General features: G+C 36.5%; 1 pseudogene; it reads left to right on the top strand.

Moving 5' to 3' along the window:
* LOC130458124 (low molecular weight phosphotyrosine protein phosphatase-like) overlaps positions 1–23,310 on the top strand; it is a 54,754-nt pseudogene extending 31,444 nt beyond the window's left edge.
* The last annotated feature ends 1,871 nt before the right edge of the window (positions 23,311–25,181 follow it).

The following is a 25,181-nucleotide window of genomic DNA, read 5'->3' as shown; positions in this document are numbered from 1 at the left end:
TTATGGTTTGGTTCAGGCCTAGATCCCTAGACTTTATTGCCTATGGAGATTGTAGTAGAATTTGCTGTTTCAGGAATATTATAATAATTGCCATCTTCCTACCTTCCCATTCAAGTGTTACAATTTTGTTTCCTACCTGAAGACCTATCAAGAGAAGCTGTTTTTATCGTTTGATGTTACATACATTTGAATCTACTCAGATCACATGCTTTGAGAGGGCTACTTCTAATGTGGGTGTATATGCGTACACACATGTACCAATGCCATTATACATATATGGAACATATTTGCAGATTCTTGGACTTAGTCCTTCTTTTATCCATTAAACTTAAAGATTAATCTTGTCCAGGCTTATGATGTGGCTGCTGGCTAGCTATAGAAGAATTTTATGGCTTAAACCAATTCACTTAATTCTTGAAGCATTTGTAGTTTCCTTCCAAAGACATAGCAAGAAGTAGTTCAGTTTCAAGATACTAATTAACTCCACTAATGCCTTTCTTAAAAATGTGCTTAGATAAATCTAAAAGACTCCCAATTTGCATCCAGACAAACTCTCTATATTCAATTTATTGGCTTTTGTATGAGTATAAAAAAGGTAGGCTTTTTTTTTTTTTGAGAGGAAGGATGTTCTCTCTTTGTATGTGCCTCCCACAATTGTGATTGAATTTCCCACGTGGTTGAGTTTGCTCCTATATTTTAATCCTAAATATTTGAGAAAAAATAACTCCCAAAGGAGAAAATAAAATGCTAAGATGTTATTCATCTCCAATGTTGAACAGGCAGCTGCCCTTTCTCATGTGTTTCATAGTGAGCAATATCCTTGATTAGTTGGTAGAATATCTCTGACTTTTCAAAGAAAAAATGGATTTTTGAAAATGTGTTTGTTTTGAAACTCTAGGTTAATGTCAACATAGTCTTTATAAACTTGTAAGACTTATGTGCATCCCTTACACAACAAATCTCTGTGGAATGACTGCTCCAGCCCTACTAGTCACAGGACCTCTGCTCTCTTTTTTCTGTTGACGAGACATATTGATTTTGCTTTTGTAAAATCTTTTTAATACACCCCTTTTTGGTTCTGGAATTGCAACTACCTTGGTGAAGGCCCTCATCTCCTCATGCCTGTACTATTACAACAACCTGCTAGTTGGTCTACTGGCCACAAGTTTCTCCTCATTCCAATTCATTTTCTACTCAGTCACAAAAGTAGAAGTGCAACCATGTCACTACACCTCTACTCACTAAAATTCAGTGATTCCCAATAACTTCCAGAATATTAAAATCATGTGACATTTGAAGCCCTTTAAAACTTACTCCTCCACACCTTTCCAATCTTCCTAAATAAATATTATACACTGCCAGATGCAATGGCATCAACCTTCTTGCTATTCCTAGAACACTCCATCTCTTGGCTCTAGCATTTTAATTCACTATTCCTCATGTTTCAAATGCTCAACACCTCCCCACATATCACCTCATCTCTACATCCTGACCTCCTATAAGTCCCATGGGTGGGTAGCAGTGTGTCCTATGGAGCATGACCACTTCTGTGGACACATCCTTAGTGTTGAAAGTCTTTAGGATGATTCAGCAATCCTTTCTTCCCTATAATGGCAGGTAGAGAAGACTAGAACCAAAGATTAGTTAACAAGCCCTGGAGAGCTGCCTACTCAATAGACTTTAAAGGGAGAGTCTATCTTTCTCTTTTTCTCTTCTCTTTGGAATGTGTGATGTGAAACTCATTCTCTCTGTGAGGAGAGGAAGATGAGGTGCCCCTTTTACCAACCCACTCTTGGAGAAGATGGCCACTGATGGAATGATGAGCTCAAGATGTGGCCTGGATGGCCAGAGGACATGGACCTTGAGAGATACAGCAGAAAGCACAGAACCAAAGTGAAAGTAAAATGTCTATTCAGCAGTGTCACTAAATGATCTATGTTTAATGTATTATGTGTTAACTTCTCAGCAGTATATAATAGGAGTTATGGGTTACTATGATTTTAAAATCTTTGTCAATGTGTGTTTATAAGTCTTTTGTTTTTTAATCATTTCTTTTCAGTGGAAGAAATAAATGTTATCTGTATTATATATTGAGAACCTTTCTACTACATTTTGGGGAGACTAACTATGAGCTAAACCTTTTTCCTCAGGACTTTTGGGTGTGATGAGTATAAAGAAACAGAATGTATGAGAAAAAGACTGATTCCTCTTTTTAGAGAACAGGTTCTCCCAGGACAGAACTAGAATCTACAAATGTGTTCCAGGCCTGCCTTGCTCCTTCACCCTACCAGCTGATATATTGTTAGAATACATGTGTTACTGAGCTTGGAATTTTGCTCCCAGTCTATTTTCTTGATAGTTATAATTAATTCTCTCTCCATTTTGAGAAAAACTGAATATTTATTCTGTGAAATATTTATTTAGCAGTCTGATGCTGCTGATAAAATTCCTAAATGAAAGAAATATTGGCCATAAACATATTTGGAGTAATAACCTCATCAACATGGACTTTTCTCTTCTACATCTCTTCTCTTTCCACTTTTCTATAAACGACTTGGTTATGTTCTGAGGCCATGCCTCAATACCCGACCTAAGTCACTGCTTTCTGTCCTGGGCTTCTGATTATCCAGAGCAGGGTTTATAGTGGTAGAAGGAAAAAGAAAGAATACTTATCCAAGACTGATTCTCTGTCCCCAGGACTCTATCCCCAGTTCCTCAGCCTCAGCTCCTGTCTTGCATTTTCTGACCTTATGACTACCCCACATTACCAGCCAGGGAGATGAGAAGATAAGATGTTCTGGTCTGGACTCTGAAACTTTCTAGTGTGACCCTCAAAGTCATCTATAAAATGAGAATATTCATGATTTTATACCTATTCCACAGAGTCATGGTGAGGAATTTTGTTACCCATAGCTCAATGGGTAGACTTTCTATGGAAGATTTATGGCAACACATGGAGAAGATTCTTACAGGATAATGTATAGATGAGCTGTAATCTGTACTGTTAGGGGGTATAATATCCATATCACTTAGGACGTACATCCATTTAAAGCACTGCAATAGCAATTATTTAGGTATGTGTTATATTCTCCTACTAGGCTACAGACTCCATGAAATCCAAACTATGTTTAAACTTAACAAGAGCCAAAGACTATATATCTTAGTTAAATCTTTCCCATTGTCTAGCATAGTATTATGCACAAAAATACATATATAGTGAACTCATCGGTAGGTATCCCACTTCATGGAATACCCTGGCCATATCTCTATAAGTTCTCAGCTTTGAAGAACTCAGTACTTTGGGATAATACTTCAAAGCCTGGGTTATCCCTTATTCTTCACCCTACTCCCAACTCCCATGATTTTGGGGAAGAGTAGGGCATCCTTTCTCCACTTTTTCTCTTTCTCTGCTTCTCTGTCTCTGTCTCTATTTCCATCTCTGCCTCTCCATCTCCTCTCTTTGTTATGTTTCCATCTCTCTCTCTCTCTCTCTCTCTCTCTCTCTCTCTCTCTCTCTCTCTCTCTCTCTCTCTCTCTCTCTCTCTGTCTCTCTCTCTCTCTCTGTATGTGTATGTATGTATGTGTGTGTGTGTCTGTCTGTCTCTTTTTTTCAGACTTCTCATGAGGTACTCAAGAGAAAAGCTACTGTCTCCTACTTTTTCTACCCTTAAGGGTAGCTTTGCATGTGCTGACTAGGTGAAACTGAATGGGAATCTTAGAATTCTGGCTTCCTCTTTCTGCTTTGTAATTTTTTTTTACTTCCCCTGAATAGGTGCCAATAATAATCTTGGGAGACTGACTTACAGTGTGTGGCTGCCTCAGGAGTTTGAAAGTTTCTGGGTTCTTTGTGTGGCACTGATTATGCTTTAAGAATTTCTCTTTTGGCTATTACAATGCTTATTAAAGAAGATGAGTCCTGGCAGGAGTCAGAGACTAACCCTGAGCCTAGTTTACTGGAATCCTCTGCCTTGAGGGAGCTATTGTGATAGTGAAAAGCTCAGGAGGTCAGATGTTTTTTTCAGCAATCCTGAAAAAACGTTTCACTTTTTGTTATTTAGGTCTCAACTTTTTGGCAGACTATAATAGAAATTTAGAGTTGTTTCTTCATGATTAAGTTTATGTTGATATAAACTTCTGAATTCTTTTATGTGTTTTAGTAGTTCAGTGTGAAGAAAATAAATAGTTGTCCTATGGCTAATCTACATTATATATTGAACATTTTTTTTTACTCTCTTTTGGGGAAAATCCTAGATATAAGCCAAGTCTCTGAGTGACTCTCCTCTGGGCTCTGTGGTTGTGGGGTAAAGAACCAGAAAATATGAGAAGGATCTGACCTCAGGAACCAAAGTTCCTTAGAACCCAACTTGGTCTTCATGAGTCTAGAGCTATGAAGAGCCTTAAAAGTCACTGAGGACAAGTAACCAAACCCTAATGGACAGAACAGCTAGCTATTCTCTGCCATTATAGATACTTAATATATTAGATTGTAATTATTTAACCATGATTCAGATACATTCTGAATTAAGTAAGTGCTACAGTTTGGCTTGGGAAACCAATCTTTTATACAACACTACTTCTGTGAGAAAGCACTTTTTGAATTATGGACAACTGACTGAAAGATGAACTTTTGCAAGTTTACCAAATCACACCTTGAACTCTACTTTATATAGTTACTAAAGGCTTGTAAATTTAAATTGGACATATTCTGTCAAAGAGTATATTAGAGTGACAAAATGAATAAAAGAAAACTCCATGAGAATTTTAAGGCACAAAATGCCTTAGAATAAAAACTCTTTAAAAAAAAAAGAATAAAAACTCTTTGAGGGTAGTGTTCATGTATAAATGTATTCACTGCCTAGCATATGAAGGATATTAAATGAATATAAAATTTCAATGGTCTATGTAATGGATATATACTGAGAAGTCCTATTTTATACGGTTTTCTCCCCTCATTCCATGAAATTTAAATAAAAAACATTTTCATCATTATCTTGCCTTCTTACAAAGTCACAGAGATCAAGTATTGTTATTTTTATTTTAACAGAGACAAAGACAAAAAAAGGTTGTAGTATGAAATTAATTTCCTAAGCCCTCAGAGTAAGTTCTGGTAGAGAGGACAATGGAACTACAGTCCTGAACCAATTTCATCATAATCAAATTAAACAGGGAGCAAAATAGTTGTTTAGATAGCAAGAGTATGGCACAGGGCTAGCTTGGGATTCAGATATATACTTCCTAGCTGTGTGATCTTAGGCAAGTGGCAACTTTTCAGAATCTCAGTTTTATCATCTGTAAAATGAGGATAATATTTGTACTACCTACTTCATGGGGCTGTTATGAGAAAGAGAGGTTTTCAAACCTCAGGTCCATCTAGTTGCCAGATATTGTGCGGGTTCAGGGCCTGTTTCCTTACCTATGCATCTCCAAATGTATCACAGAGCTCTAGAAGAGCTGCTATGGATTGAGCAGATTGAATGGTTCAAAGCCATCTCATTTGACCTTAGAAAGAATATGGCATTCTTATGAGTAGTCATTCCCTCTACTTAGAACTCTTTGAATTAGCTGATTAACAGAATCTGCCAATTATTTTATTATACATGAAAAGCCAGATGTTATGACATACTGTCTTGTGGAAAAGGGAAACCAAAGGGGTCCAGACTTTTGATCACTTTGGGAAACTTGATGATAATAGAGTAATGAAGACATTGGAACTAATCCAGAAAGGATAGCTGGAGGGCTGGCAATGCCCCCCCGTTAATTCTGGAAAGCCCCATTTGAAACAGAAAAAAAAAAACCGTTGTTTTCATTTTCTCATTTGGGAGTAGACTGTACTTTAAAAGCTGGAGAGAATTACAAAATGAATAATATAGAAATGGGTTTTGAGTGATAATAACCCAATGGAATTGCTTGTCTGCTCCAGGAGTGGGGAGGGAAGAGGGGAAAGAAACAACATGAATCATGCAACCATGAAAAAATATTTTTTAAAAAACAAAATAAAAATTATATCAAACAAAATAAAGGTACTTCCTTGAAAAAATCTGAAGAGAGAGAGAGAATCCATTTTGTTAAAAAAGCAAGAGTAGTTATGAGACAATTGAGTTTTTTTTTTAAATAAAAAGTAAATTGGATGATGGAATACTATTTTGCTATAAGAAATGATGAACAGGATGATTTCACAAGAGCTGGAAAGACCTATATGAACTGATACAGAGTGACATAAGCAGAACCAGGAAAACATTGTACAGAGTAAAAGCAATATTGTGGAACAATCAATTGAGATACACTTAGCTACTAACAACAACACAATGATCCAGGACAATTCTGAGGGATTTATGAAAAAGAATGCTATTCACCTCCAGAGAAAGAACTGTGGGAATAGGAATACAGATGAAAATGCATAATTTATCACTTATTTGTTTGGGCATATGTTTTGGGGTTTCAGTATTCACTTATAAAAATGAATAATATGGAAATATGTTTTGCATGATAATACATGTATAAGCCAGATTGAATTGCTCATCAGATCCCAGAGCAGGGATAGAAGAAAGAAGGGAGACAATATTGATCATATAATTTTGGAAAACTTATGTGGAAACTTGTTATTAAAATAAAAATAAATAAATAAGAGATATGTGGAAACTTTCCTCAAATATGTATTAATAAAATGAACAACATATAAAAGAGATGAATTTTTATAAAAATCAAAATATTTAAATTATTGGAGAAAAATAGTTTAACCCAATCTAATCTAATATTCAATTAACTTTTGTATGTGCTTTAAATGCAACATGACCACACACACACACACATATAGTCTTTGCGATATATTCCTGTGGCTTTTTTTATATTTTAACAATTGTTTTAATATCTGGAATGACTTGAAGCAAAAAACAAAAATTGTAGAGGAATCCCTAATCAAAACAAATGACAAACATAAAGTAAAGCAATCTCTACAATATGAATCTATGTATATGTTGTGAGCTCCTTGAGGGCAGGGACTATTTTGTTTTGTCTTTGTAGCTCCAGGACTAGCAAAGAGCTATCAAACACCATGACTAACTGATAAATATTCATCAAGGCAAATTGTATGAATAGGGGAAATAAGATAATGATAACTCATAAAAAGTAATAGCTAACATTTATCTAGTATTTATTATGTGCCAGGAATTGTCCTAATTGCTTTATGGTTATTGACTCACTTCTCACAACAACCTGGAGAGATAGGTGCTATTATTATCCCCCTTTTACAGATGAAGAACTGAGGGATTCAGAAATTAAATAACTTTCCTAGGATTACACAGACAGTGTCCAAGGCCAGATTTGAATTCAGATCTTCCAGTTTTTAGGCCTGCTGTCCTATCCACTGGGTCACCTAGCTGTTAGAAGTGCATATTTCTGGAACTGGATTTCAACATTATTTTTACAATTGTGGTAAACAGTAGGTCAGTAGGTAATGCAGTAGATAAGAGTCCTAAACCTGAATCCAGGAAGAACTGTTTTCAAATGCTATCTAAAACCCTAGTTCTGTGATTCTGGGCAAGTCATCTCTCTCAGGCTCAGTTTACTCTCCTGTTAGATGGGGATAATGTAATAATAGTACCTAACTCATAGTGTTATTGTGAAGATCAAATGCAATAACATATGTCAGGTTCTTTGCTAAATTTAAAGTGCCACATAAAAACTAAGCTGTCATCATGATTAATATTTTTAGGAAGACTACCTGTCACCAAGTGTCATATACTAGGGAAATTTCCTTTCAAAATTTTTCTAAAATCCACTTGATCCAGAGTTCTGGTCCCTATGTTCAACTATTCTTTATAGGAGAGTGATAAGATGTGCCATAGGTGTCTTTAATTCATAATATCCAAAGTGGAACTCATGATCTTTCCTCTAAATCACTTCTCTCTTCCAAATTTCCCTATTGCTGTTGAAAGCATCACTATATTCCCAGTCACCCAGGTTTTCATTGTCATGTTCTACCTTCTCTGCCCCACCATATTTAATTTGTTCCCAAGTTTTATAATTTCTAGGGATACCCTATAGATAGTCCTATAGACACATACCCTTATGACAACCTCCTTGTGTAGATGTTCTCTTCTCTCCTCTGGGACTGCTACCATTTTGATGCAGGTGCCAGGTGGTACAGTGGATAGAGTGCCAGGCCTGGATTCGGGAAAGACCCAAGTTCAAATCTGGCCTCAGATACTTACTCTGTGACCCAGAGCAAGTCACCTAACCCCGTTGGCCTCAGTTTCCTCATATTTAAAATGAGCTGGAGAAGGAAATGGCAAACCACTCCAGAATCTCTACCAAGGACATCCCAAATGGGGTCAACAGAGGGTAGAACATGATTGAGAAGCAACCAAATAACCACAGATTATTAATTCTGCCTTAAGTTTCTCTCCCACTTCACTCTACCCTCCACTTAGCTGTCTATGTGATAGCAAGTCTTAGCAAGTCACCCCCTATAATAGAAACTCCACTAGCTTCTTTTTACCTAAAAAAATCAAATATAAAATTCTCTAGTTTTTGAAGCCTTCCATACACAACCTGACTCCTTCCTGCCTTTCCAGTGCCCTCTCACCCTCCTCCCCTCCCCTTCTTCATCTATCACCTACTCAGATTTAATGACCCTGCCTTCCTCTTGTACTCTCTATCACTTGCCTCTGGGCATTTTCACTGATTGCCCTTTCCTTTTGGAATGATCTCTCTCCTTTCATTTGCTTCTCTGACTTCCTTCAATTCTCAGCACAAATCCTACCTTTTGCAAAAGCTTTTTCTGATTGGCCTTCTTGCCAGCTAGCTTTTCCAATTTACTCTCTGTATCTGATTTGTACATAGATGTTTGCATGCTATTTCTTCTTCTTCTCATAGGTCTGTGAGAGCAGGGACTCTCTTTCACTTTTCTTTTTTTTTTGTTCTCAGCTTTAAGCACAGGGCCTGGCACATAGAAGGTGAATAATAAATATTTGTCAATTTCATTAAAAACAGAACTCAAAGGGGCTTTAGTCCAACTTCTTCATTCTCTTGATGAGGAAGCTGAGAGTTTAGAAAGCTAAGTGACTTGTCCAAAGTCAAGTGGGGAGCAAATGATCACTTCCTTTCACTCCAGATCAGTGATGTCTAATCAAATTGCATTCACTAAAAGGAATAAAAGGATCCCTGTAAGTTGCATATTTACCTTTTGTTGTTGTTCAGTCATTTCAGTTATGTCCAACTCTTCCCAAGTCCATTTGGGGCTTTCTAAGCAAAGACGGTAGAGTGGTTTTCCATTTCCTTCTCTAGCTCATTTTATAGATGTGAAAACTAAGACAAACAGGGTTATGTGACTTGCCCAGGATTACTCAGATTGTGTATGAGACTAGATTTGAGCTCTTGAAGTTGAGTCTATTTGACTTCAGACCCAGCACTCTATTGACTTTGCCACCTAGCTGTCTGGCATATTGACTTAGAGAACCATATATTGACATTATCAATGTTCTATTATATTTGTATTTATTTCATTAAATATTTTCTGATTTTTGGGTAGCACTCTCAGCTGTGTGTTTGACACCTCTGTTCCAAGGATGTCAGCATCTGTGAATCAGTAAAAACTTGATCAAGGAATTCCAAGTGATTTTGGAAGATGGACATTCTAAAAAAGATGCCAGATCAGATCTGACATCCTGTCAGCTTGATTGTTTATTGATTGTGTTGCCTTTTATGCAGTGATAGAGATATGGAGAATTTATTTGGAAATTCAAAAAAATCAGCCTAGTAAACAATTTACATGCCTTCTTTTCCTTGTTTGACTTGACTTGAAGAAGACCATATAGCCCATAGTGGAATTTGGTTTTTTTATTTGAATGTGAATAGGCATCATGTCTAGTAAATCTTTATTCCTTTATTCCTCCCCCTTACAAATCATGTGTTCTCTATGCAGAATTCAATAAATATCTCTGAGTATATTAAAGGTGGTCTACATACTTCAAACAAAACTCTGAAAAAATTTTGATATGTAAAAAGTTGTCCATCATTTCTTTAGGAAAAAAAATTAATTAGCAAACCTTTTCTCTTTTCACCATTTTTGTCGATCTGATTATGTGAACTGAAATGTAGGATAAGGAAGCATATCTGGTACTAATTTCCCAACCCAGCACCAGATGTTGTTTTCAAGGTTCCCCTCAAAGCCTCAGCTGCTCAGCTGAATATTAATAATGGAGCTGTCGACTAATATTTTAGATTTTTTCCTCCACACTAGCATGTAGTAGTTGAGAAGAAAGTCATGGGTGACAACACCAGAAGTACTCTAGGAAGACCTTTTCTATACAAATAGAATATGCACAGCAATATCACAAAATCCTAAAGAACAGCTACATTTACCTCTGGTGAAGAAGATAAAGCAGCCTTTTCACAAGTTGAAGGATGAGGGATGGGAAGACAGCATAGTCTGGGCTAGCCTTTGGCTTTAAAAATAAACCCTTACCTTCTCTTTTGGAATGAACATTTTGTGTTGGTTCCAAGGCAAAAGAGTGGTAAGGGATAGGTAATGGGGGTTAAGTAATTTTCCTAGGGTCATACAACTAGGAAATGTCTAAGGTAAGACTTGAACCCAGGACCATTCCATCATTAGGCCTGGCTCTCAATCCACTGAGACATCTAGCTTTCCCCCCAGTCTTTGGCTTTTAGAGGGCTCTTGTGGGACTTTCTGCTGAGGCTTCTTTTCCAACCTTTCGTTTCTCTGAAAAATGACTCAGGAGATTACAGCTGACAAAGGGGAGGACAATCTACTCATAAAGCAAATAATATTTCCCTTTCCCAAATAATTTTTACTCTGCTCCATGGTCTTTTTCAGTCTCTTCAATGCTGAAAAGGAAATTGAAATTCTGACCGCTACAACCAATCTTTTCTTCTCAGAGGGAAAGGTATCATCCTTTGACAGGTGTCTTCAGATTAAACAATAGCTTTAAGGTTTGTAAAGTGCCTATCAGCAACACCTGAGGTGTTAAGTCTGGAATGTAATAAAGTGAAATGTTTGCCTTTAATGTCCCAAAACGGTAGACAAAGTCAATAATTGCCTGTTGATGTAGATGTCTTGAAATGCTTATGCATTGATGTAAATTTAATTTATCTTCCCTGACATTTAAACTATGGTTGTTTCACTAGAAACATCAAAACTCAGATTAAGGCAAATGTCCAACTTGTATTCCAGAGGACTGATAAGAGATTGCACCCTAATAGAAAGGTGCAATACTACAGTTACAGAATGAGATGTACTGGATCAGAAAAGGTCTTTTTTGTTTATTTTGCTTCACTATATTCTTATTTTTAAAACCCTTATCTTCTTTCTTGGAGTCAATACAGGGTATTGGTTCTAAGGCAGAAGAGTGGTAAGGGCTAGGCAATGAAGGTCAAGTGACTTGCGCAGGGTCATACAGTTAGGAAGTGTATGATCCAGATTTGAACCCAGGACCTCCTGTCTCTAAATCCACCTAGCCATCTAGGTGCCCCAGCTTAATTATATTTTTCTAGCAACAATGAATCATCATTAATACTTCCAGCAAAGCACATCTACAATGTATAGTTGAACAGAGGTTAAGTGATTTACCTAGAATCACACAGTCAGTCTGCGTTAGAGGTAGAACTTGTCCAGAGGTTTCCTGACTTCAAGGCTGATTCTCTATCCACTCTTCTAGTCAGTACGTATGATGTGTACATACATAGCAGAAATACATAATACCAGAAGGAAACTATAGTTCATTATACTTCTTTTCCCTCTCTCATTTTCAGAAAACAATGCCTTCACATTATCCCAGGCTATTTTTTTTTAAACAACCAAGAAAGAGACTCAACTTCCTCTCCTGTGAAAATATTCCAATTGTTATTACCATCAGGATATTCTTTCTGAAATTTATATGAAATGCCTGCTGTTGAAATTGAAGCCTATTCTGTCAGTTCAGTGAACAACAGTAGAAAACACCTGTTAATTATTCATATGCTAGATCTCTTTCCACAAAAATGGACAACTTCTTTTTGTTTTTTGTTTTTCTTAAGGGAAGCTCCATTTCTTTTTTTTTTTTAATTTTATACATTATTTTATTTGGTCATTTTCCAACATTGTTCCTTGGAAACAAAGATGCCCCCTCCCTCCACCCCTCCCATAGCCGACATGTTATTCCACTGGGTATCACATGTGTCCTTGATTCGAACCCATTTCCATGTTGTTGGTATTTCTTACACAGGGTGGTAGTTGTACTTTCCTGAAGAAAACTGGGGATTCTAAAAGGTACAGATGAAGAGGGAGGGAGGGACCACTAGGGCAGATTCATGGAGATAAGAGAGGGAGGGCCAGGTGTCCAAGGAACAAGTACACTGGTATAGCTGGAATATAGACTGTATGGAGGGGGCGGCAATAAATTATAATAAGACTAGAGAATAACACAGTGCCCAAATGAGAAACAGGTTTTATATTTGTTCTGTAGTTAATAGGGAGTCAATGGTGTTTATCGAGTAAGGGAGTAAGGGTAACATGGACAGAACTATATCAGTAAAAATGGAAAGAATTATCATGGCTTCACATTCATTCTAGTTGTTTAGTCATGTCTAAATCTTTGTCACTCCATGACAGACAAACCAAGGAAGACATCTACAAAAATATATCTGACATTCATTCATGAGGTTCATCTTCATTCATAGAAATATATATATAGAGAGAGCATATATATATATACATATATATATATATATACATTTGTATTCACCTTAAAACCATGAAATATGTCATTATTGGGGATCTCAGCTAAAAAACTTGGGATTTTGAGGCTGAGGGATATTTGATTCCAAGAGACCACACAGAATGCTTTTGTTCTTAAAAAAAAAGAAGTCTATCCAGGCTACATATTTTTATGACATGATTTACACATTCCTGATGAGTTTATACAGGTTATGACACACATTCCCATTCTGTCATGTGGCTTACTCTTTGGACCACTGTCAGATCAGCTATTGTTGATAAACAATATTAACTAGAAAAAGGTACAGATTCTTCAACCCTATCAACAGTAATGAGTGACTCTTGATCAGGGTAGTTAATGAATGAGTCAACTGGTGCATTTAGATAACTTAAATTCTAGACCTCCCCAATTTAACATATAGTGTACAAGGGAGAAGGAAGAACATGGCATTTTTAGGAATAGAGTACTTCTAATCTGATAAATGGCATTGACATACAAAGAGAGTTTTCTTCACTAATCAGAACTAATACTAATGTTTTCACAGAATTTCTCTCATGAAATAGAGCTCAAGAAGACCTCACACATATCCAAGAAGTTAGATCATTTTAAACCTGAAATTATAATTTTGACAAGTGCTTCAAATCAGTTGGTTGTCAAATAGGTCTTAATCAGAAAAAATAAAAATGAGGAACAAGTGTGAAAAGAATAAAAGCTCTGGTGTAAAAGGAATTCGTAATCATTTCCTTTCCTCTTTCTTGCCTACTATGCTATATATTGAGTTAGAGTGACTTCCAAAAGAATATCCAATGAATGGCACAGCTGTTGGATACCTATTGGTCCTATCCACTTATTTAACATTTAGGATTTACTTGGGCTTCTTTCCTGTGTCCAGGGAAATTTTGTATGAATTATTAGAACAGTAATGAGTAAATCAGAAGGCTATTAAATGATATATGCCAATCAATCTAGATCAATTTTGCCATCTTTGTTCAGTGGGTTGATCCCCTAGGTCTTCTTTGTATCACAATCACTATCTTTGTTATTATACTCCTCTGTTCTTTTAATAAATGGACACATATCAGATGACTTTATGACAGCCAAGGATATATGCAGAGACTTACAGTTATCATTCAGTTTCACTAGGCATGTCTTTGCAAAGCTGACAAACCCCCCCAAACTAGCTCCAGGCTCCAAATGCCTTCTTTAAAAAACAAATAAACATGGCTGATGGTGGACTAATAGGAAGCAAAACAATGAGTTCATTTCTACAGAGTCTTCCTAACAGATCTAAAAAATGCACCAGACCCAATCCTGATGAGGAAATTCACTAAAAGTCACAGTGAGTCCTTTGTTTAGTCCAGTTTGTCAAAGGGAAACAGGCAGAGAAGTCTTTGGACACTAGAATGGCTCGGGCTACAAGGCCAGAGGGAAGAGGAGTTCTCAGACCCATAGCAGGGTGCCCCAAGACCCACACAGGGGCACTACAATGGGGACAGATGCTAAATGCCAGTTTTATCACCCAAGACCCAGTTCTAGGTTGCAGATCAAGGGTGGAGTGAGAAGGGAACTTGTGCATACCAATAGCATTCCCAAGTATGAGAGACTCTGGGCAATGTAACAGGAAAGGAGAAAATTCAGAAGCAACTAAAGAAATCATAGTATCAGATATCAGGTGCAAATCAGGGTTGTACTCCCACTATTTAGCCTACCCTACAAAGGAATAAGCAGAGCAAGAGTTGGTCAAAGGGGAGCCTATAATTCTGCTATCTGTTTTCCAGTTGACTGATAGAGACAGAGTATGGCAGTAGATTACTTTTGCTAAGACTCAAACCCAGGCCAGGAACTTGCAGAGCTCAGACCAGAGGGGTGGCAATCAGATCTTGCCCTGAATCTGGTCACTTTGGGAGCAATGAAAGCTTTCAAGTCCCTAGCCTGTTTCTGAGATCTTGGAATAATATGACAAACAATATTCTCCCAAAGCAGCAACAGGAACAGACCTTCCTTCAAGGAATGCCAGAGTCTAGTTCTGACATCAAATCTTCAATCAGGAAGTAAACTGGAAGAGTACATAAACAACCTCCTCCCCCCAACATAATGACCTTGGTGGCAGGGATGCTCAACATAAAAATGTAGAAGAGATTGACTCCAAAACAGTTTTGAGCAAAACCTTGAAGGAAAACACAACTCCGGCACAAAATTCAACTAGAATTCCTGAAACAAGAACACAATAAAAGTTTAAAAATTTTAAGTAAATGGTATGAGAGTGCTTGAGAAAAATATGGAAAAAATGAGAGAAATGGAAGAAAGAATTGGAAAGGGATTGGCACAAGAAATATAACACCTGGCCCAAGCAACAAATTAGATCCAAACAGAAGCCAATAATTTCATGAGGCTACAAAAAATATTTTAAAAAGCCAAAAGATTGAAAAAAAAAGAAGAAAATGAAAGATATCTCACAGAAAACATAATTGACCTAAGAAACAGATTGAGGAAAAAAATTAAGAATCATTGAATTATCTGAACATTATGAATAAAAAAGATCCTATACATCATATTTCAAGAAATTTTAAAAGAAAGCTGTCCAGAGTTTTTAGAAACAGAGAGGAAAATGGAAATAGAAAGAACCTACCAATCATTTCCTGAAGGAAACTTCAAAATGAAAACTCTCCAGAATAGCAAATTAATCAACCAATAAACAGTTATTATTTACCTACTATGTGCCAGGCACTTGGATAAGTATTGGGGATACAAAAAGAGATAAACAAAAGTCCCTGCCTTCAGAAGTAACAGATTGGGAAAAAGTTTATTACAAAAACCTCTGACAAAGGTTTAATTTCTCAAATTTATAAGGAGCTAAATCAATTGTACAAAAAAGCAAGCTATTCCCCAATTGAAAAATGGGCAAGGGACATGAATGGGCAATTTTCAGATAAAGAAATTAAAACTATCAATAGGCACATGAAAAAGTGTTCTAAACCTCATAATTAGAGAAATGCAAATCAAAACACCTAGCACAATGGCTAACATGACAGCAAAGGAAAGTAATAAATGTTGGAGGGGATGTGGCAAAGTTGGGACATTAATGCATTTCTGGTGAAGTTGTGAATTGATCCAACCATTCTGGATGGCAATTTGGAACTATGCCCAAAGGGCACTAAAAGACTGTCTTCCCTTTGTTCCAGCCATACCATTGCTGGGTTTATACAACTCAAAGAGATAATCAGGATAAAGACGTACAAAAATATTTATAGTTGCACTCTTTGTGGTGGCAAAAAATTGGAAAAGGAGGAGATGCCCTTCAATTGGGGAATGGTTGAACAAATTGTGGTGATGGAATACTATTGTGCTAAAAGAAATAATGAACTAGAGGAATTCCATGTGAACTGGAATGACCTCCAGGAATTGATGCAGAGTGAAAGAAGCAGAACCAGGAGAACATTATACACATAGACAGATACACTGTGGCACAATTGGATGTAATGGACTTCTCTACTAACAGCAATATAATAATCCAGGACAATTCTGAGGGACTTATGAGAAAGAACACTATCCACATCCAGACAAAGAACTGTGGGAGTAAAAACACAGAAGAAAAACAACTGCTTGATCACATGGGTCGATGGCTATATGATTGGGAATGTAGACGCTAAACAATTACCTTAATGCAAATATTAATAATACTGAAATAGGTCTTGATCAAGGACACATGTAAAACCCAGTGGAATTGCTCTTTGGATATGGAAGGGGGGGGTGAGAGGAGGGGAGGGAAAGAACATGAATCATGTAATCATGGAAAAATATTCTAAGTTAATTAATTAAATAAAAAATTTTAAATAAAAAAGTCCCTTCAAAGAGCTTACAATTGAATGGAGGAGTTACAGAGTACAACATGCAAACAGGATACAATATACAATGGTATAAATGCAAATAATTTGCAAAGAAAAGTCACAAGAATAGAGGGGTTGGGAAAGGCTTCTCGTAAAAGACAGGATTTTAATTAGGAATTAAAGGAAGCCAAAGAAATCAATAGATAGACTTAAGGAGGGAGATCATTCTAGGCATGGATAACAAATATGAAGAGCCAAGAGATGGAATGTCTCATTCATGGAGCAGTCAAGAGGCAAAAATCATAGCCAAAATATACAAGGATCCAGAAAAATGAATTTGAGCACTAAGGAACCAGTCACAATCACTCATAATTTAGCAGCTACCACTATGCTCAGAGAACTTGGAATATGATTATCCAAAAGGCTTACAGGATATGGGCTTATAGTCAAGAGTAACTTTCCTAGCAAAAATTAATATAATGCTACAGAAGAAAACATGAATATTTAATGAAATAAGACTGTCAAATATTTCTAAGAAAAGAACAGAACTTCAGAGAAGTTCAGAGAAGTACAAACCCAGGAGTTAAGAGAAACATAAAAAAAAAAAAACAAATAAGAATGAACTTGCTTTTTCAATAGGATAAGGGGAGGGAAGTTGGAGGAAATGACTGATCCTAATTTGAAAATAAAATAATATTTAATTTTTAAAAATAAAGGAGTATATTTATTTAGTGTTTGGATTGTACTGTGAGAGACACAAATCCAGACTTTTGAAAGGGGAAAAGTCTGGAGAAACTGCAAAGATTCCATCACCAGTAGAGGGGATGGGCTGAAAAGGTGTGGAACCTTGGGAAAGGGAACAACCCAGAAGGAGTCGGTCTTCCTTCTCTTGACTTGAGACTTCTTGAGGAGAGGGTAAATATCTGACTGGATCCTGATCCAAGAAATCTTTCCTTCCTGGAACCTGATCACAATCCTCCCAAACCAGCAAATGGACAGAGAATTGGAGAGAAAAAGAGTCCACAAGGAGACTTATCCCAATTTCCCTTAACCCTGAACTTGGGGACACCTGCTGTGTGGTGCCAAAAGCCAAGGTTCAACACTCTGAACCTCTCAGGAGCTCAGGTCACCAAATCTGGGTTGCCTAACTTTGAGGAGAAGAGTTTAGCTAGCTAGGGATCTCCTTTTCCCTCTTCCCTCCTGACCCCAATCTACCAGCCATTCAACCTTATCCTTCATCCCTGTTATTAGAATAAACTTGTTAACAAACTTTAACTGACTGAAGACTGAGGGAAGGGCAGTAGAACTGAGGAGGGAGAGAGATCACTCTCTCCCCAGATTAAAGAAGCTTGATATTTAGACAGAGCCAAACAATGGGGAGTGAACAGTCAGGTTTAGTGAGGAGCCATAACTAAAGAGGACTGGAAGGGGGAAACAACAAACTCACCCTCCTTCTACCTCTTGATCCAAAACCAACATCAACTCCTCCTCCATTTGTTCTGACCTTGAGGGAGGGAAGACTCCATTCTCTCCCTCTCTCTCTCTCTCCCCACATAAAAAATCCCTTTATTACAGTACCTAACATTGTGCTAAATGTAGTGAAGAATGCAGAAAATGTTTATGTCATACTTGCTTTAAAGGAGCTTACAATCTAGTTGAGAAGACAAAACTTGCAGACATGGGCAGCCAGGTGCCTCAGTGGATAGAGAACCAGGCCAGGAGACAGGAGGTCTTGGATTCAAAAATGTCCTTAGATATTTTTTAGCTGTGAGACCCTGGAAGAGTCACTTAACCTTCATTGCTTAGCTCACTCTTCTGCCTTGGAATTGATATTTAGTATTGATTCTATATAGAAAGTAAGGGTTGAAAAAACTACCAAACTACCATACATGAAACAGTTGAAGCTGTTAGTTGCCAAACTGTTTAATACTGATTGTAAATTTGACAAAAGACTAACGTGAGCTTTAGTAGAAAAGGATACATGATGAGTAGAATTTGGCTAGGTCCTCAGATATAGGAAATATACCCAATGGGTATTTAAAAAGCAATGGAAAAAGATGATCTATGGGAGATGATAAAAATAATTATCTGACTGGGGCAAAGATTGGATAATAGTGAGGAATAAAGATAGATAGAATGGGGAAAGACAGAGCTAGATCAGAGTATAAAAAGCCACAAAAGTAAAAGAAAAAGGAGTGTGGGCATGATATATGAGGTAGTAATAACTTATAGTACATTTTAATATATATTATTTTCCTAATTATATTTGTGGAAAGGAAAACTGAATCAAGCTTTTGATTTCCTGCCACTGAAGTGGAGCAAACAGCAGTTGGAATGTTGGAGTGAAGATATTGACAGTGATGACAGTAACAATATTTTCTGAAGTAATAAAATCCGAATTGTCTCCCTTCCTCCCTTCCCTTCCTATTCCTGCAGGTGGTAAGCAGTTTATTCTGGGTTATATATGTATTATCATGCAAAACATTTTTGTATTGTTCATTGTTGTAAGAGATTACTCATATCAAACCAAACCTCAAAATAAAAACACAAATACACCTAAAGGAAAAATCATATGCTTTGATCTTCATTCTTACTCCAAAAGTTCTTTCTCAGAAGATGGACTCCATTATGAATGATACATTCTTGATCAGTGAAGTAATGTGAACATGGTTGTACTTTCATTTACTTGTCAAATGAGTGCCTTAAATATAAAGGTAGAATCACAAGGGGACAGCTAGGTAGTACAGTGGATAGAATGCTGAGCTTGGAGTCAGGAAGACTCAAGTTTCCTCAGTTCAAAGTCAATTTCAGACACTTACTAGCTGTGTGACCTTGGGAAAATCACTTAATCCCGGTTGCCTCAGTTTTTCATTTGTAAAATGAGCTAGTAAAGAAAATGGAAAACTACTGCAGTATTTTTTCCAAGAGAACCCCAAGTCACAAAGAATTGGGCACAGCTGAAATTAGTCAACAATGATCATTTGAACACTTCTGACAACTGTTATTTCCCTTTTTCCACAATCAAACTTTAGATATTAGTTAATTGAGTGAGTAGGCAGAAGAGGTCATTCTTCCTGGGGAAAAAATGATAATTTGGCCAGAAAACCAAATTAGCGTGAGATATTTAATTAAGGATAGGTATCTCTGAGAACCAAAAATGAGTCTGCATTTTTGTTAGATGAGTAAGGTTGAAATTTGAAGAGTAAAGAACTAGCCTGAAGAATATTTTAACAATCTATGACTTAATTGGTGTATTCCTTTTTGGTTATAGATTGCAATCTCTCTATGTCTTAAAAGATGTTTTGGCATGAGTTGTTCTGGTTTTAAAGGTATCAACTGGAAGCCAGGCTTATGAAGGTGAGCCTTTTTAAACTTACTTAGGTTTGTCTTCATAGTTAGACATGTAGTCTATTACTGGACCTGTATTTATATCTTTTTTATTTTGTAGAACTTTCTAGATATTTTGCTTTGATAGCAGAGCCTTTAATTACTCAGAATCATATCCATATGATGAGGGATCAAAGTAAGCATTTTATGTAAGAAGAATAGAACAAAGCTTAAGTCAATTAAAATTTAGAAATCAAAAAATGTCCTCAGTCACCTAACTCCTTTGCTAATTTCTTAAACTCATTCAGAAATCTTGGCAATGTTAGTATTCTTCCAGTTGCTCAGTGATATTGTATTGGAACATTGCAAAGTCTCCCAAATGACATCTAGAAACTTAAAATAATTTGGCCTAATTATTTATACAGAAAAATTATATGGATGAAAATGCCTATGTGCGGATTTTAATATGACATATGGCTAATCTGGACAAATACTATAAACTGCATCTAGGACTAAACATAAAGAGAGTAGAGGAATGATTTTTGGGCAATTGTCCAGGGTTTTTAATAACCAAAAGTTTCTTCCTGAAATGGAGGTCCACCTTTTTAATGACAGCATTTTTCTAGTAATACTATGAGTCAGCCTTCAAAGAATGAAAGTTGAGGGTCTTCTCTCCCCCAAATTGAAGATATGTATTGTGGGTATGAGCAGGTTTCAACACCTAGCAAATGAGGAATTGCACAAGAGAAGTATCACAAGGATGGCAGTAAGAGAGATGTATGACCTAAAAAGTTGGAGCATTCATATAGTAGAAGGGAACAATGGATGGACTTCTAACTTGTTCCATTGATACTCATAAAGTGTTGACAGCTATAGAAATACCATTAACTTGTTGGGTGGATATCCTGTGGGGAAGTATATGGACAAGAATTGCATAGGATGAGAAGGTGTTGATGTGTTGAAATCTACCTTGGAAAAGAATACTCAAAGTGATGAAATCATAAATTTATCAAGGCATTACATTGAAGTATCTGTCCCTTTAGAAACTTAGCTCTTGGTTTTTATATTCTTCTAGAAGTTACTTTAAAAATATGTATTGTCTCTTTTTTTTCTATTGAGACATAAATTCCAGCATTTAGTTCTCTGCAGAACTGTTACACACAGTGACTGATAACTGATTGCTTACGATATTCTTTAGTCAGCTATGTGCATTTATATATTCTGTGATCTTTTAAACTTTATTTAACAAGGATTTCAAATCAATCTAAAACTATGACACATGTCTTCTCTCAGGGTACTTATGAAAAAATTAGAATCAAATTGCTTGATTTTATGTATTTTTTTTCAGAAGGTGGGTTAGCTGTTTGATAAAAACTGGAAGTGAATATTCATAAGCTGTCATTTTGAAATGTATAATCCTATATTTTTAAAAAGTTCTGCTTACCTTAAATCTTTGCCATGATCAATCAATATGCCTACCTGAGGATCTGGACAAGATTTCCAAGATGAGTAGCATCATCTGCTTCCCAATCATCCTAAAAATTTATTGAAGGTCTTCTGCCCTCCCCTCCTTAAGGACAGAGCACGGGATTTCATATTGAAGAGAATGTTGTCACAGATTTGTATTTGTTGGAATTCTTCAAAGAACAAATCACAACTCCAGGGCCTCCCACTGAGTGACCAAAAATAGATGTCCTCTTTAGGTTGGCTCAGAAATTGACATCTATCATCTCCAACGGCTCATCTATAATATAATAATCCATCCTACATCTGGTTTTCCAAGGTTCATTAGTGGCATTATCATAAAAATGAGCAACAGGATCAAAGTCCCAGCTATTATCTTCTGTAGCTGTATGGATTTGTGTGTCTGGTACAACGACAATGAGATCTTGTTCTACTGAAATTTGTTGATAACCAACTTAAGTTATAAGATTTTGTTCTGTGCAATTTAAACTAGACAGACAGAAGACATTTTCCAGTTCCTGCCTTAGATGGTGAGTAGATTCCAGATTTCATTTTGCAGTTTACTATCATTTACCAATCTGTCATGCTCACACACTTTCTGAGAGCCCTCAAAGCACTTGTTTCTGGAAATCTGTTTCAAGGTCCTAATTTCTTTGCTATTCAGTTGTTTTTGTTTTTGCACTCACCACAACAAGGTGACTGACAGAAAATATATGATCTTTGACTGGTGTAGGTGTTAGTAGAGATAGCAGGAGGTAAGGAAGGGAGACAGGGTATCAGGAGGTTCTCTATATGTTACTTTAAATTATCTAATGTTGTAACCATTTACACTAAAGACAGGGCCCTCCCTTTGGCTGAACAAGATTAAAATGTAATTAGGAAAGGACAAATAAGTCGCTCAGTGGATAGAGAGCCAAGCCCAGAGACAGGAGGTCCTGGGATCAAATCTGGCCTGAGATACTTTCTAGCTGTGTTATCTACACAAGTCCCAGTGCTTAGTCCTTACTACACTTCCGCCTTAGAACCGTATTGTAATTTTTTTTATTCAAAGATATTTTATTTTCCCAATTAAGTGTAATTAAAAATTTTCAACATAAGTTTTCCAAAATTATGAGATGTAAATTATCTTCTTCCCTCACTTCCTTCTCCCCTCCCAGAAAGGGTAAATAATTTGATCTTGTTTCTACATTTATTACCATGCAAAATATTCTTCCATATAGGTCATTGTTCTAAGAGAATAACTATGTAAAACCAAGTCCTCCAAATAATGCTATAAATAAGATAATGTGATAAATGCTATGCTTTGATCTGTATTTGACTCCAACAGTTCTTTCCCTGGAGGTGTATAGCATCCTTTGTCATGAGTCCTTCAGAACTGTCCTATACTGCTGAGTAGCTAATTGTTATTGCTAGAAAGAATACATTCCAAAACAGAAGAGAAGGGGTTAAAAATAAAATAGAAATTTTAACCATGTAATTAGGAGATAATAGAAGATGAAAAAAAATGGCCCCAGGAAGGATCAAGTCTATGCTGTTAGTGTGTTTGAGGAATATTTGATGCTCATTTGTAGCAGAAGAATTTTTAGGAAACTTGTAACTGATCAAAATATTTCAGATAAATAGAGGCTACAATGCAGCAACATCTACATATGAAATAGGAAACCTTGATTATTAAGGCTGACTTGTATGAAAAAACATGGCATTATTATGAATCATATTGCCAGGCAGATTACCAAAGAAGATTTCCTTGCCTTTGATCATAAATTGTGTGTGGGTGAATAGGAAAGTTAATCAAATTAAAAATTACAAAGTTAAAATTGAACTTCTTGGAAGCTATGATCCACATAAACAACTTATTATTGAAGACTGATATTAAGAAAATGGCTTCGACTTTGAGGTTGTATTATGAGCAATGTGTGAGATGATGCAAAGCCTTTTTTAAAAAAACCTCATTTTGGTTCACACTCATTTATTGCTAAAGGCCAGTAATGATTTCCATTAGCTTTAAAATGATGTATGCGTATCAATTGATTTGTTATTAAAGAGTAATAATGTTCTAAAAAGAATGTAATTAGGAAACATGTAGCAAAATAGTTTTCTAAGTCTGTAAGTGGCCTTGCTTTTACATGTGGCGTAGTGACCCCTCCTTTGACAACATTTGACAGCATGCCCATGGAGCTTGCTTGAGTAGCGCATTGCACAGTACAGAATAGCACTGCGGAATTGGCATGGGATTCAAGGTTTCCCTGGACACCCCCAAACTCCAGAGATATCCCAGGGCTTTTTCCTTTCCATTCCTGCAGTGCCAAAGGAAAGTGACTTTAAGCTAAGAGGGACACTCCCTTTGTCCTCTCCTCTAGCTTCTCAACAAGCCCAGAGAGACACCTGCCATTTTGCTTCTGATAAGTATCTGTTTGCATTTAAGCTCTCTAATCACCCCCTGAACTGCACAGGTCACCCCTTCTTACTTTGAGGCACAAAACGTCACCCCATTCTTGGTTACATAGTAATATCACTCCATCAATCCATCTCTGGTCATGTAGCCCCTGTTGTCAAAAGAGTATAAGAATCCAAACCCCCATCTCCTCTGGGAGGCAGTTTTCCACCTGCATCTACCAACCCAATAATTCAATTGCATTCAACTTAATACATTTTTCTATCTTTAAGATATCACTGGAGCCTGTCATTCTTGAAGAAAGCATCCTTCCCAGCTCGGGTTTCAATCACTAGCTTTCCCACAACAGAATCTAAACTTATAAAATCATGTAGATGAATAAGAAAATAATAATTGAACAAATATTTTGTGCCACCCACTGTAGGCACTGAAGACATACATATGTGAAACAGTCCTATAATTTAAGAAATTTACATTCTAATAGGAGAAATAAAATGCACCTAGGGGAGAGATGACTAGTGAGCCAAGATACCTGTTTACCCAAATCCCTTCCTTTTCGGCAGAAGTAGCATTTTCTTAAAAAGATTTTGAAATGAACTTTGAGAATTAATTGATCAAGGGGACTAAAAGCTCAAGCCTCTGAGGTTAGCCTTCTTGCCTCAGTACAAAAAGCCATGAGGGACCCCAGCTCCTCTCTGAAGGTTGAGGATGATTGGTTAGATTTGTTTAATGTCTTCCCCCTCCCTCTTCTATGGCTAAGTAAGCATTCATTAAAATTGCTCTATCTTCTATAATTATTTCATTTTCACTTGAGATCTAAATTACCAAGGGTCTGCCCTGAATCATGCCTTTTTTATAATACCAGGGAAGAGTGGTTGGTTCTGAGGAGTTACAGGGATGGAGAATGAGCCATAGTGGGGTTGATTATTACTATTTTCCCAGAAAAGGAGTACAGGGCAGATATCAAGATGTCCAGGGTAGATAGAAATTTGTATGTATATAGACATATTTGAAGTATATATTATATTTATAGGATATATAAGTATATGTATATATTATATAATTATATTGTATAAGTAGTTGAATAAAATATAAACATACATTATTAAACATATAATGGAATAGATGGAGATGAATTAATACTACTTGTGCCTGGCACATAGTAAGCATTTAATAAATGCTTGCTGATGGATTGATTGTGTCTAAGCTCTTAGAATGGAATCTGGTTGTCATGTACTATTGTGAATGAGATTCTCTTTCCAGAAATTTCTAACTGCAATGATTAGACAAGAGAATTTGTATGATCCTTGCCACAGGAAAGAGTTTTAGCCTGGGGGTAATACATATAATAGTTTTCAGAAAAGTGAGTCAATAGGCTAGTGTGCATAGATTACCTTCTGAGGTGCTGAGTGAAAGAATAATATGTTTCATTAGGTTGCTTAATAAAGTTGTGGC

This window comes from Monodelphis domestica, chromosome 3 (assembly GCF_027887165.1).
Source record: "Monodelphis domestica isolate mMonDom1 chromosome 3, mMonDom1.pri, whole genome shotgun sequence".
NCBI classification, from domain to species: domain Eukaryota; kingdom Metazoa; phylum Chordata; class Mammalia; order Didelphimorphia; family Didelphidae; genus Monodelphis; species Monodelphis domestica.
The sequence above is the reverse complement of the archived record's forward strand: the minus strand, read 5'-3'. Positions and strand labels throughout refer to the sequence as shown.